This window comes from Strix uralensis, chromosome 4 (genome assembly GCF_047716275.1).
Source record: "Strix uralensis isolate ZFMK-TIS-50842 chromosome 4, bStrUra1, whole genome shotgun sequence".
In the NCBI taxonomy this organism is placed as follows: Eukaryota; Metazoa; Chordata; class Aves; order Strigiformes; family Strigidae; genus Strix; species Strix uralensis.
Genome location: NC_133975.1, coordinates 123,505,608 through 123,518,624, shown reverse-complemented (window position 1 = coordinate 123,518,624; position 13,017 = coordinate 123,505,608). Strand labels below are relative to the sequence as shown.

The 13,017-nt window shown below is 48.8% G+C and overlaps 1 protein-coding gene across 4 annotated transcripts in view; it reads right to left on the bottom strand.

Moving 5' to 3' along the window:
- Window positions 1-13,017, bottom strand: part of DAAM1 (dishevelled associated activator of morphogenesis 1) — a 98,991-nt gene that overhangs the window by 73,119 nt on the left and 12,855 nt on the right. For 3 of the 4 annotated variants that reach the window (XM_074868966.1, XM_074868963.1, XM_074868967.1), the window contains exon 2: window positions 6,639-6,736. The gene's annotated coding sequence lies outside the window, so the exon portion shown is untranslated. Of the gene's footprint in view, window positions 1-6,638; window positions 6,737-9,069; window positions 9,158-13,017 lie in introns of all 4 variants that reach the window. The other variant, XM_074868965.1, reaches the window with a different exon arrangement.

Below are 13,017 nucleotides of genomic sequence, written 5' to 3'. Positions count from 1 at the left end.
TTATATTAAGGCTGCAGGATGAACTTACATTTATTAGACATCAGAGAATTCATGCAGGCGAACATCCCCCCTGCAACACTTATGTGTCTGTGCAGAGTCCTGCAGTGTGGGCTCTCTGGTGTCTCGTAATGTGGTAAATCCAACTAAAGCACTCTTTATGGCTTGGATGTTCATAACATTTATGTGTATTCCCCGGTGTCTAGTACAGACCAAGTTTTCATTGCATCCCTTTCCTTAATAAAAAACCTCCGAAACACCCTTCTAACCTGATGCCTGTTTTGACAAAACCAGCCAATGGACTTCATGAATTGTCAGTGACGGGGAAAGAGGAGCAGATGGACAGACCAACTTTAAAGCTTCCTTTCATTAGGAAATTAAGCTAAAATCATAGGTTAACTTTCAATGATGCACCTTATTACTGAGGAAAGTGAGGCGGCTGATATTCTGCCTCTCAGGCACATGTGCTCTATGCTTCATCATCTACTGAATGAATATTCAATTGTTTTGAAAGGAGAAGGAAAACAAACTCGAAGAAACCTGAGGTTGCAGCTCGCAGTGTTTTCATAAGCCTGTTCAAAGCCCAAGCCAGATTTACCAGTGCCTGTGTTGCTGCCCGGCTGCGTGGGCAGCTGGCTGGGCTCTCCCTCCAGCTCTGCACCCGCCCAGCTCACGGCAGTGCCTGGAGCTGGGCTGGGGGACTTTCTTCCTTGCTCATGTAGCCAAAACGACAGCAGGGATGGTTAAACGAGGTGGAAAGACCCCCTTTCCCACATAGCTTAGTCTACGGCACTGAGGGAAGAAACCCTTTGTGAGGCTCCCCACCAAGGATATGGATGGAGATGGTGGTGGGGGAGTCCTTCCCAGCACCGAAGGAGCCACACGAATAGTATCTACCCGACCATGGGACTAAATACCCCAGCAGTGTCATACTTATTTGTGAAGCCAAAAAAGAAAGAGTTCACATTCCTGTATTTACAGCCACTACCCCTTCTGGAGCTCTGTCTACAAAACAGCCTCCAGGACAGGGTCATTCCCAGTGATGACTGTGAAGAGGTCACAGCGAAGAGATTCTTCATCTCACTGTGGCACAGGGACTCATGGGTAGTTTCAGACACACATATTTCCAAGTGAAAAAATATTTCAAAGCCTCAGAAGCTGCATTTCTGGAGCTGTGGATAACACACATGCAAAAAGCGTGGTTTGCTTATGATAACCCAGGATGGCAACCCACTTGAGATGTAAAAATAATTTAATGAATAAGTATATTTAGATTTATAACTCCACAGCAGCTTTATTTATAGGGATGCCAATCACTTTTACACAGATATAAAATTGGCTGGCAGAATGCCTTAGACTATATCCAGAAACCCATCTGTAACAAATATAAGCCGTGATATCTCTGCATACGTTTGGCCAAACAATAACGCTAATACCAGCCAGCTTGACTTTAAATGTACAGATGGGCCGGGGGGGGCTCACCAAGTCTGCCACACGGCCAAAGATGGATGAATTTTGCTATCACCTACTATAAACTGGTTGGGGAAAGAACCAGATGAAGGAAAACCAGTCACCGTCTGGGCTGTGTGAATGCTAATACCAACGCAATGCTGGCTGGAGAGCAAGCCAGCATCCAGCTGGCTACAGGTGAACCTCTTTCAAAATGTTTCATCACTGAAATGGGTAGCTATAAGCAAGAAAAAAGACCCACTGGAGCTCTGCAGTATGTTTAAAAGGCGAGGGGATTAAGCTAGGGCTCTTGCATATAGTTTTTTTGATCCATTGCTCAAGACACAAAGCTGGGACAGAGAAAGATGCAGGAGAAATTAACTGAAAGTCATCGCTTGGCTCTCGATCTCTAAGCAGATGAGAAATTCTAGTAAGACTTCTCTCCCACCACTGCACAGGATCTTACAGCTTTATCTAAACCTCCAAATGTCAAGGGGAGACGTTGCTGTTGATCTTCATGGGGCTGGCACTGCAGCATCCCAAGCTACCCTGTGTTGCTGGGGTGAATCTGGGGGCTTTCTGTTGCTGCCTCTCCAGCTTGAGCGGAGACCACCTGGAAAACTGAAAAGTCATGTCTAATTCACAAGAAACAAAAAAACTGCTCTTTGTCCCAGTGGGGCTTCTGGGGTCTGGTTGCCTCAAAAAATGGGGCACAATGTGAAATAACAGACTATGGGTAAACTCATCTCATCCATGAAAGCTGCAGTATTTTGGCAAATGCCAAGGAGGAAAAGGTTACTTTGGAATATTACTTTGAATAGCTCTGGGAACAAACCCAGCATTAATTTGCAACGCTTATTCAGCAAACGGTTCGAATAAACCGAGAGGCTTGAGCACACATTCTGACAGCAGTATTCAGTAGATTTTTGCCTCTGCTGCTTAGATAATTTATGAGAAAACAACTCCCAGCAAACTTGATCGCCTTCCAGTCCAATGCATGGATTCAACTGACCCTGCCTTGGGGACAAGGTAATGTCTCAAGATCCCTTTGAGCCCAATTCTAATGCCATTTTATACTGTAAACTGTTTACACGCTGGCATTTGCTCTGATTCATCCCTGGAAATAAGTATGTCTAAAAAAGTAATTGATGGAAAGAAAAAACAGAAACCCAACAGCAGTTCCCTCTCTCAAGGACAAAGCAAAGGAAAACAACCAGATGCAGAGCTATGACATCCTCAATCCGAATGTTTTCCAAAACATTTCCAAATGTTTTCCAAAGCTTCCAGCTGAAGCTTTCACAGCTAGGCTGTGGCTCTACCAAAGCCTCGGGCATTGAGTGCGGCATCATGGTGCACTGCAGCGTGCGCCGAGGAAATGGTTGGTGATGACTTTTCCAATGACACACCCGTCAAAACACACCCAAGACCCTTGTGCAGAAAACACAGTGTTTCAAAGAAAAACTGCCTCTGCTTTACCAACAGGGCACCTTCCAACCTGACAGAGCTCGAATGCTACGTGGGCTTTCAGGAAAAGAGAGTCAGTGAATGTATGAGGCTGGATGCCCTCACCTTCACAGCAGGCTTTTGAGTTTATTCCAAGCACCTTAGGAAATCACTCCTCTGCCTCTTATCCTTTGGAGTTATGGCAAATAATAAAATAAAAAATAAAATAATAACAAAACTATTTAAAAAAAACCTTATGGAAAGTAAAGAGAGAAAAACATGCATTTTCTACACTGAAGTAAGAAATGCTGAAGTTCTGTCCAACACCAACAAACATGGGTATTTATGGTTATTACACAGCCAAAACTAAGACAGTTGTGGGAGATGCTGCTCTGAGCAGCTGACCCCAGCCGCAGCTGCCAAAGGGCAAGCAGCGAGGTCTCAGCAGTGCTCAGCTGCAAGAACCAACCACTTCAGGGACCGGGGGGCTGGCACACAGCAGGTCGCTGTCCCCAGCCTCCTCACCCCGCTTCTGACACAACAGCTTCCACCCACGCCAACGGCCTCATCAGAAACGGCAGCACCTGTAAAGCAGAGTCTCAGAGGTCCTTCAAAGTCCAAAGATGATCACCTCTTTCAATTTGCTTCTGGTCACAATCAAAACCCAGAGCAGACTTTCCTTTCTGAAGGAGCCCTCCTATCAACTGTACGTGGGCTTTTGATTAGACCTTTTGTAGAGTTGAAAAAAAAATACTTGCTCAAGGATGATAAAGTCTAGACACTACAATATATTTTCCAGCTGATCCAGCAAACCCAAAAAGCCCTCCCTTGATCTCAGACTGCCACGATCAAAGCCATTATCCCATTCGGAGCCCTTCTGAAACTTTAGCTTCCAAATGTGCAAGTTATTTTTAAAATCTAAACCAGGCCAAGCCTCTTGTTTAGAGTTTTATGAGGAAAACGGGGTGAGCTCCTCCCAAACCTTCCCCCACCACGTCTGGAAGTGGCTGGTGGGCACATGGTGGAGGGTGAGAGCAGGGAAGTGGCCCTGTGCCTGGGACACCTCAGTGGCACTTGGTAGCCATGGTCTGCTTGCATGTGTAGAAACAGCCCATCCCCCCAGGGGGACTATGACGTGGGGGAATATTCGCCACCCTTGACTGAGATAAATTATTTTGGAGAGCAAACATCCTTTGCATCCCCACCCTTAGGATTTTTGTCTGCCTTTGGCATCCTCTGTCACAGGGGTGTGTTATTCTGGGGCCCAAGAAGAGGAAATAGCTTGAAATATTTCTACAGGAATTAAATAAAACTAAGCGCTATGACTTTCCTTTACCAGGTAGCAGGACACCCAAGCGCACAAAGAACATCCAGTTCTGCACCAAGGGACAACAGGGGAAATAAGGTATTCCAGGAAAAAAATCATTCTCCAGTCTCTTGGAGGAGTGTTTCAGGTGGCTGAAAGAAAAGAGGAAACACACAGCCCTGCAAAAGCATAGGAAAGCCAAAGGGGCATCAGCTCTGCCTTAAGTGGGATGCTCAAAGAGAGGCGATGGAAGACCAGCCAGCTCATCCCAGACCAGCCAGTGCCGCGTGGTGAGCACCAAACCTCCTGGTGTGCAGTGGCCTCCGTGGGAGAGGGAACCCGTGGTCAGTCCCAATCACTGAGGATCACGGTGGCCAGACTGGGAGAAGTCAAGGGATGGGTAGTCTGGAGTGATGAGGAATTTGGGGAGAACTAGAAGGGCTTTTTGAAAGCTGCACCTCTTGTGTCCCAAGGTGGACTTCTGACAGGGGGGTGTTCTTCAAAGAGAGATGGGGACAGGAGGTGACTCCTGCTGCAGAAAGAAGAGAGCAACATGGAGTATTCACATGCTCCAAAGCTATTTAAAAGCCAAATGTAGCTCCCTAGTGAATGTTTCATTTAACTAAGCAGCTTCTAAAGCACAGGGCAAACAGCCACATCGCCTCCTTTTCCTCCCAGCATCTGCCTCCATGATGTGCCCATCTCCCTTCCCCTCCATGATTTCACTCTCCTCAGTTCCCAGCAGCTCTGCTCCTCATCCCGACCTCTCCCTCTGCCCAAACCAAGCAGATCTACAAAAGGCTGAGTGAAGCAGGCAGGCACGCATCAGTAGGATGGGGATTAGAGACCCACCACGCCATTCGGCATCCCTTGCTGTGGCTGGAGGGGTCATGCCAGGCAGGAGCAATGGCTGCGCTGCTCATCACACATCCCCAGCACTTCAGGAGGTGTTGTCTGAACCTCCACCAGCTTTCTAGCTGGGTAAATGTCAAGGAAAAAAATCAGGTCGACAGCCTTCCTTAAGAATAATTCCCTCAAATTGGATTTTTCCCACGCCCACGCACACCAGAGCAGAAAGACCAAAGGCCACTGGCAAGCCAGTGCCAGCTGTGACAGCCACCACATTGGTCCCAGAGGGGACAGACGATTTGCTGGCATCTCCCCAAAATGTTGCTCGGGAGCTGGGTGAGGCAGACAGGACATGGGAAATATGCCCAGCTTCAGCTCTGCTGCAGCACAGAGTCCAACACACGTCCCAGCGCAGTGGTTCGTCTTTACTCTCCCCAACAAATGCAGAAAGGAGACAGACTTCAACCTTAGCCTCCATGCAAACGTGTTTCACTGGGTCTACTGAAGCCACCAAAGCCCCACAGATCCCAATGGTCCCACCTTGCCCTCGCCCTGGCCCCTTCCCTCTAATGAGCTTCTCCCAGGTAAAGGAGAGCAAGACCCCGCTGCACATCCATAATCCCCGAGAAGGACTAACACAAAAGTTACTGACCTCGAAAATTTATGGTCCCCATCATACAGGAGAGCAGAGAAGCTGATGGCAATAGCTGCTTCTGGATTTAAAAGGATCTAAACCCATCACAGAAGCAGCATGCACCCCAAACCCTCACCCCCAGAGTTAACACAGTGGACACGAGAAATGAGGTGGTGAGGGCAGCTGATGAGTCAGCATCCTGGCACCCAATCCCTACCAACCCCTACCACCCCACTTTGGGAAGAAAGGGAAACCAAGGGAAATAAAGCAAATCCTCCAGCCCCATACTGCCATCAGCGCAACAGCCACCCTCAGCTGCTCTCAGCGATAAATATTGAAGGGAAAACATGGTATGATTCATTTAGGTGCCAAGGGTGGGTTCAGCACTACATCTGCCTCGTTGCAAGGCTTTCCAGCCATCCCATCCTCTTCTGCAGTGTTGTTCTGTGTCTTTCTCATCTCCCATGTTACAAAGATGGGAAACATGTACAGCACTGGTCCTCCTTCCCAAACCAAACGTGCAAATACAGGCTGAAAAACACCCATTTCCAATCCTGGCAAACTTACAGGGGTAACTTACTACCATACACATCCCTTTTTAGAAGGGATACCACCGGGTTAAGGAGTCAAAGGCATAACTGTACAAGCGAAAGCAAAAGCCCTTTATTTCTGTAAAGCCTTTTCTTTTCCCCCTCCTGAAATGTCAGAGAGTAACACAGCTCTTGCCAGTTTAGTGGGGTATACATGAAGGCTTGGCTGAAAGCAACCTCATTAAACTGGCTGGGTCGTTAAGCACCAATCCAAACATACAGTCCTCTGATCACTACATGACCCGCGGGGAACCAAAGACAACTCAGAATTAAACCTGTGACAATCAGGAAAAATCCTTACAAACCCCCCCAAGCAGAATGCACCAACACCATCCCCACCCCCCCTTCTATTTTTTTTTTATTTACTTACATAAGCAGCATGACAGATAACTTGGAGGAAATCAGATGCTTAATGATTAAGCGACACTTAGGCAGCACTCTGGAAGATAAATACGCCCTTTGGAAACCCTGCAACAAAAACAGAAGGTATAAACAGACAGTAACTAATTATTCTGATTAAATCTTGGAAGACCTGAAATACCCGACTGCAGCAGAACAAAGCCAGTGCACGCCAGGGCTGCTCGCAAAAATAAGTCACACCCTTTTTTAAAAGAATTCACCCAAATAAACCTAAGTGCTTCTGTGTTGTTTTTGTTTGCGTGCATGTTTCTTAAGGTCTACCCTGGAGGGATCCCGTCGCCTTCAGCTAAAATTAGACTTCAAGGAAAGCAGGCAAAAGCGGGTGTCTCCAACCTGCGCCGGCACGGCGAGGCTCCCACCATGTGCTTGAGGAGCGGCGCGTCAGGGTTTTTCCTCCCCTCCCATCGAAACCAAAAAGAGAGGGTTTTCTGCATTAAAAGAAATGAAGGAAAATAAATAAATAAGGTGTGCTCCTAGGGAGGAAGGAGGGGACAGCAGGTCTACCCAGCTGCTGGGCTTGGAGGGATCTGAGCTGGGACCATGATGCAGGGAGGTGGGGATGCAGATGAGCCACAGGGACAGGACACAATGGGATGCTTGACCTAGCGGTGAGAGGAACCAGCAAAGCCCACCAGCAGTTCGCCCACCATCGTGGACACAGAGTAAGGCACCTGCTTTATTGTGGTCCATGACACCAGTGCCAGGAGCCTCTGTTACAGCAGACGGCGCACAGAGCAAGACAAGGGGATGTGCTCAGTAGACATTCCCCTACTCTCCTTGCCTTGGAGGAAAACCATCATTTTCCTCCTCCCCTTCTCTCTGCCCTCCCCCCACCACATTAAATGCCAGCAGAGCTCAGGGGAATATTTAATCTCAAACCTCAGTAATCAATCAGTTCACCCTCACGCATGAGAAAGAGTCACAGCAGTAAGTACCAAATCCCATTTCTACCCAGCAATACGACGTTTTAATTACGTACATAACATTTCCCTTTTAACATAAATCCTGAACAGATACAGGCAGCCCCCGGGTTGTGGGTGGAGAAGGACACGGTGCCAGGGAAGAACATGGGGACAGGGGGGAGGAAAGGGAGGAGAAAACATTCTAGCAGTTATTTAAAATTACGACTTTATACTGGCTCCAGTTTGCCACTAGCACAACAGTGCTTTGACCTTGCGTTCACTGTCCAGAGGATGGGCAGCAGCATGGCAAGCAGCAAGCCCATATCCAGCCCTGCCACCAGAAGTTGCAACGGCTTTATCCCAACACACCAGCAAATGCGTGGGAAAATGGGGACAGAAAATGCAAGACGGGCACACATGGAAAGGCTTGGGCCAGGCTGCGATACAAATAACAGCAACAGGCCTCTCCCCTGGTGCTGCAAGACTTACTCCAAAGTCTGTTCACATCAGAGGGAGCCCTTCTAGCTGGGTTTGAGCAGTGTTGGGATCACTCCCTGACAACACTTATTTCCAAGCGCCAGCATGGCCAGACCAGCAGGACCATCACATGGCTGCCATTGCAGCAGCTAGGCAGCTGCGAGCAACATCCCTCCTACATCCAACCAGACAAGTCCCGAGTGGCATAGCTCACAAACAGCTATGTTAAAATATATACATTTTTTTTTTTAAATATAAACACATGTACAGACTTTTCTGATATATAGGAACAAAAGAGGGGACACCCCGCTGAAACCCCATGTGCAGCTCAACTGCTCTCTGCAGCAACGAAGGAAATGAGAAGCAGAGACCAGGCACACACCCGCTCGCCGTGGCGTGGTTTGGCTCTGGAAACATTTCTGGATTCCCCAGTGTGAGCTCTGACCTCCAAGAGATGCAAAATGGTCTCGGAGCCACTCTGGGGGAGAAGTGGAGGGGTCCCCGGGAGCTCAGCCAGGCATGCAGAGTGGGATGGAGAGGCGGGCTCCGAGTGCTCACGGGGACGGCTGACCTCAGTCCATGCCCCATCAGCACAGATGTCCCCAGAACAACTGCTGTGCCACAAGAACAAGTCAGGAACTAACCCAAACCCATGGTGCACAGCAGAAAGCAAGGTCCCCTCCTGGGCCTTGGCAACAGGATGAACCACCCATGACCATGGCTCCAGCCTTGCCAGACCACGGTGCTTGGACAAAGCAAGGGAAACAAGCTCAGGATTGAGGGTCTTCGGGTTATATTTTACTTCTCTATGTGTAGCAGAGTTGCGCTTCTGAACTCTCTTTTTTCAGGCAGATCTCATGGCAGGCTTTGTAAACATATGTGCATTGCTTTCAAACGGCTCACAAAAGCAGGTTTTGGAAGGGGAGGTGGCACGGTGCAACAGGAATTTTTCAATTCCTCTTGACGGGAAACAGCATGTGGAGGTGTGAAAGGGAAACCTACCTGTAACCGAGATTTCCACACCGCAGCCTCCTTCCAAAGGCCAACACTCACTCCCCTCCTTTATTTTTGGCTTCAGTTTCCCCAAGACCTGTAACATCAGGAATTGCTTGGCATAATGGACAAAGTCCTCAAGCTCCACACACATACCTAGAGAAACTATTGCACTTACACCCTCCGTGATGTCTTTAGCCCAACGTTGGGAGGTGCAAAATTAGGAAGGACCAGGCATCATCAGCTGCCAGCAGTGTGTTCCTGGAGGATCCAGCCCTATCCCCACCCTCTCCCAAAGAGCAGGACTTCACAGTGCAATTCAGGACAGAGATACTCAGTGCAGTATCTAGAACAAATTAAACCTCCCAGGCACAACAGCAAGCATGGATTTATTGATTCATGGAAAACGTCCTTATAAATTACTTCATTCAGATCAACAAGACAAGGCAAAACAAGGGTTATCCTCAGCAGTGAGAGACTGCAGCTCTATCATTTCAGTCCCATACTCCGGAAGAAACCACTCTTTCAGAGCAGACACTTTAACAGGGCTTCGCAGGGCTGGCAGAGGACGATACAGAGGCCAGTGTGGATTTATGCCATGTCTCACCTGGTCCCCACCTCTCTGTCCCACAGCAGGCAGAGTCAATGGATGGTTTGCAAGTAGGTAAAAAATGCTGCTTGGCATCAGCTTCACATCCACAGAATCTCCATCCACAGCTGCTCCTGCCCAGGTAGGGTGGGACATGGAGGCTGCTGCCACCAACAGCATCCTGTGCACTGCCTGGGCCATCCCTCCAGGGTCTGCTTGCCCTGGGGCAAGGAGGTGGGACTGCCTGTCTGGTGAGATGTGGCACAGATCCATGCTGACCTCTTCTTCACCGTCCTCCTCCAGCCCTGTGAAACCACATTAGAAGTGTCTGCTCTGAAAGAGTGATTTCTCCTGGAGTATGGGACTCCCAAGCATTGCAGTTCATTAATCTTATCCACTTCTCTTGATACTGATGGCTTAAAATGCTTTCATCAAGCTCAAACTCCTTCTAGGGCCACCTGTGGTCTAGACCCAGGATGTTGAGACAAGGCTAAGTCTATTTTCTGCAAGTGTTTGTTCCAATGGTTAAATGTAGCTCAAAAATAAATAAATATCCAGATGTACCTGTGCCTTGTTCTGGATAGCATGCATCTGGCTTCGGCTTCCAGACATGGGCTGTTTGCTGGACTGAAGAGCCACTGGATGCCCACCACCACCCCACTTACAAAGCAACATACACTTGCATTTTGCAGCTTCTTGATGAAAAAGCAAGAAGAGCACTCACATTCCCCAGCACGAAGCATTTCCCCAGTTTTTATACATGTGCAGCACTTCCCCACACCCTCATCAGTCAAACCAGCCCTGTCACCACCAAGGGCAGGGCCAGGTGCTGCCCTTCCACCACAGGCTCAGCAGCAGCTCCACTCCCAAACTGCCTTTTGCAGGAGCGGACACAGCTGATAACGGCTCAAAGCGCTTTCCACAGCTCCAAATCACTTCCTCGGATCACTTCCCAGCATCCTCATCTTCAGATCATCTCCTAGTTTTTAAAATCGGCACCAGTTTGAAACCTACTTTAAAAAACAATCAGTGAAGATGCTGAGTCACATTGTTGGATGCCTCCAGGATGGTACCTGCGGAGGTCTTCTAGGAATGCCTCCACCTCATGTGAACTCCCCCGCTGGTAACATTAAAACTACAATTATCTCTGCAGATTAATAAAGGATACCACATCTCTGGCAGCGATCTGAGACAGGGACTCCCAGCAGCGATGAGTTCAAGTTATCAGGGCGCACAGGCACACACAGCTGTGTTTGCAGTCCCCATCACTTGCAGTCACCCACACCCCACCACACTGCCTCACCCGTTCCCTAAAGCACACCCCATCCCGCCAGCACCGATTGGTATTTTGATAAAGAAACGTGTCTCATCCCATCTATTCTCTTAACTCGCCATCGAGGGGATACCATTCCCATGTGCATTGGCTTTGCAGAATAAAACGCTCATGGGTTTCATATCCCGGGTGTGATGCTGCCCCTTGCCTCCTCCCAGCATCCTTCTGCCTCATGGACCAGGAACTGCTGCCTTGGGTGGACCATCTGCCTCCACACTGCTGTTTGGGGGTGGTGGGGAGAAAACGGCTCCTTTATACAGTGAGAATTAAAAAAAATAAATGGACTTGTATCCTGCAGGGTTTGCACATGCTCCCTTGCAGCGGATGAGCTGTGCATGGCACTGGAGGGACACAGGTAACTGAAATGGAGGGTGCCAGCCGGCACTCACAGCTCCTGGGGGTCAATAAATAACACTGCGGAGCCCAGAGCTCAGAGCTGGGAAGGCTGCAAGCCCTGTCAGCTCTTCCCAGCCCAGGCGAGAGGGAGAGTGAGCTGCCACGTGTGCTTTGTGCAGGTCCTTACATCCCTGGCTGCCAGGTTCAAGCACTTTCTGGTTGCACTGTCTCAGAAATCACCCTCATCGTGATTATCTTCGAGGCCAAGGCACAGCAGTGTTTGGGGATTATCACTCTCCGCTGCAGTGCAAAAACAAGCTCTACAGTCTTGCTGTGGCACGGCTGGTACCCAGATGAGGTGGGTGAGCCCGTGAGCATCCCTGAGCATGAGGCGCGTCCCTTCAGCTGCTGCCCATGCACCCCCGAAGCAATATGGAACAGGCACAGACACCCCTTTAAAGTCAGTGCAACACAGGAATATGCAGCCAGCAAATACATCTTTACTCACTGGAAATTATTTAAAATGGCAAAGAGGAAAGGCAGAGTGCAGGGCTGGAGCCAACGCCAGCAAATGCTGAAGGAATGAAGGGGCAGAATGCTGAGGACATGTCACTACCCGCCACAGTTTTCACCCTCTTCAGAGGACCTTCTTCTGACTGTACAAGTGCTACTCTGCTCCTGAGACACTGGGAAAGCACAAACCACCCTGCCCTTGGAAAGCAGATCTCTGCTTTTCTCAACTAACAAACTCAGACATCACCACAGAAGCCAAACAGTTGATCTTTCAAGGCTAAAGCTGATTCCCCCTGCCTTTTATCTAAAATTTGCCTCCCCTCTCCATCTGTAAGCCAAATCAGGGATAAAGCAGGTCAGTGGCTCATTCTTTTAGGTACCATGAGATTTCTTTATTTATTTATTTATTTTAAATTAAAGGGAAACTCATTCACTTAAACACTTCAATCAGCTTAATTATCCCTCTCCAGGAGTTGGGGTTTTTTTAAATAACAGAAGCAATCAATCATCCCACAGAGGGCAAACACCCATTTCCCCCGGAAGACCCCACCTCCAGTCACCGCTGCAGCCATCCGGGCTCTTCCCGGCACGCCCGGGCGGAGAAGCGGGAGAGCGCAGTGGCATGGCACGGCACAGCACACAGGTGGATAAGAGGGTTAAATCCAGCTGCTCAAGGATAAGCTGGTCACATACCGCAGATAAGCAGATGGTTTGCCAGCCTACAGCAAATACCGGCACAAGTCACTTGCGTGACTGTCACCGCGTATTTAACTCAGAAGTTGCTGATCTTGGAGACCCTGAAGCCACGTTTCATTAAAGCTCTCCTGATGAACTGCTTTCTTGGCTATTTTGAAGCCTGCAATAGAGAAGGCTGAAAAGATAAAGCAACTCTTGGCTTTGAGGCTGGCACTTGGAGAAGATGCAGCAGTGCTTTTTACCTGTTGTTGTGACTTTTTGGTCCTTTGGGTACTCTTGTGGTGCCAAACACAGAAGAGTCTGAGATGCTGTCACACAAGATAGACCTCGGGAGATACAGTAGAGACTCACCCAGCAGCTCCAGCAGAGCACCAACACAGACAGACCGGGATGCAAAAAGGCAGCCCCCAACACACACACTGCACAATTTGCTCATCTTAATCCCAGGCACATAAGTTCCCAGGTGGCACCTTTGGACTAATACATTAAA